Raw genomic sequence first — 1785 nt, 5'->3', positions numbered from 1 at the left:
TTAAATCCGATATTAGTATTTAATTTGAAATTTTCATTATAAATGGTTTAAATTCTTTGGGGCTGATCAAAAAATGATTGATTGTGAACCAATAAATATAGTACAATTTGTTTTAAAATAAAATTATATAAAGTATCATGGTTTCTGTGTGAGGCTGACCAAATTACCAATAAAATATATTGATATATTTTTTGATATAATTTAGGCCACCCTGGATTAACAACAACTTGCCAATGAGAAACTGAAATTCATATTCCGAAAGCCCTTTGTAGTGAAAGTTTCTCCTTGGTTAAAGGAGCACATAGAAGTAGTACTGAGGGCTTTTTGAGAACAAGAAGGCATTTATCCCTGTTACTTTGTAAATCAATACCATATAATTTGGAACTCTCATTCAGAATTTTAAAGAATTCTTATAACTTTAAAAATAATGTTGAACTTTTTAATGTTTCATGAAATGCAAAATCACTAATCAAATTAGTTATTTAAACAAGATTACTAAGGGTATTAAGTTCATTTAAGAAAGCACTGTGGGGCTTCCCTGGTGGTGCAGTGGTTGAGAATCCACCTGCCAATGCAGGGGACACGGGTTTGTGCCCTGGTCCGGGAGTATCCCACATGTCGCGGAGCTGCTGGGCCCGTGAGCCATGGCCACTGAGCCTGCGCGTCTGGAGCCTATGCTCCGCAACAGGAGAGGCCGCAACAGTGAAGCACTGTGTTTTCAAACCATGAAGTAACATTTTCTTCTATGAGAAGTGAATACCTTTTCCCCATTCCTGGTTTCCATAAGGAGAATTTTCCCTAGTGGTAATTTTGGCCTCTTTTTTGTCCCTTTACTCATATTATCTCTAAGGATGTAAACTATTTACTAATTGGAAAACTTGAGAAGAGCAATGTTTTGGTGCAAAGGGATGATCTCAGCTGCTAGATCTCTGGGGCTTCCACTGAGGAAAGGGAGGCTTTTTTATTGTTTTATATTATTTCTCAAATTAAGCAGTTTTCAGTCAGTAAAGAAAAATGCTACTTATTGGGCACTGACTAGGACCAACCAACACATAGAGATAAGATGCCAATCTTCCAGAATTTCAGAGCTCTTTGAAAGAAAGGCTGGGAAACTTCTCAATATTTGGTTATTAGTTTACATTATTACTGTACTTAGCTAACAATACAAAGGCAAATTACTGTCTAATTGCTTGAATCCCAATTATTGTGCTTCTTGGGGCTGGAGCCAGCTCAGAGGTGTTCGGCTGTTCAGTAGCTTCTGTGGATTTCTATGATCTGGGAAATTAAGAAAATGCTGCTGTTGCAAGACTCCATCTTTCTGAACTGTGGGTGCAATTTTAGAATATAGGGCTAAGGTGAATGTCTAAACAGAGGTTGGATTTCAAAGTGAATAATGGATCAAAGCAGACTTGAAACCAAATAACAGATTAAAGACACGGCTTATTTTCGAAAAAGTGATATGAATAGCTACAGAGTGTGCTGTCAGAATTTTTCTAAGGTTTCAGTGGAACAATCTCTTTCTTTTTTTTTTTTTCCCCAAGACCTGTGATTAGCTGATTTAATTCCGTTTTCCCCAGTAACTGCAAAGATAATGTGTGTAGCTGCAATTGAAAAGGTCAAAAATAAACCTTAAATACACAGTGCACAGGACATTAGTTAAGAGGATAATTCGGAGGAAAATGGGGAGCTGAGAGACTTGGACCTATGTATTTCAAGTGGATCCGTGTGTACTGATATATATATATATATATATATATGTGTGTGTGTGTGTGTGTGTGTGTGTGT

General features: G+C 36.8%; 1 pseudogene; it reads right to left on the bottom strand.

The window, feature by feature from the left end:
• The window catches only part of LOC112414649 (kinetochore-associated protein NSL1 homolog pseudogene), a 195403-nt pseudogene that overhangs the window by 148615 nt on the left and 45003 nt on the right, over positions 1-1785 (bottom strand).

Source organism: Neophocaena asiaeorientalis, unplaced genomic scaffold, assembly GCF_003031525.2.
Source record: "Neophocaena asiaeorientalis asiaeorientalis breed wild unplaced genomic scaffold, Neophocaena_asiaeorientalis_V1.1 scaffold127, whole genome shotgun sequence".
In the NCBI taxonomy this organism is placed as follows: domain Eukaryota; kingdom Metazoa; phylum Chordata; class Mammalia; order Artiodactyla; family Phocoenidae; genus Neophocaena; species Neophocaena asiaeorientalis.
Note: the sequence above shows the minus strand (reverse complement) of the source record. Positions and strands in the feature narration are given on the sequence as shown.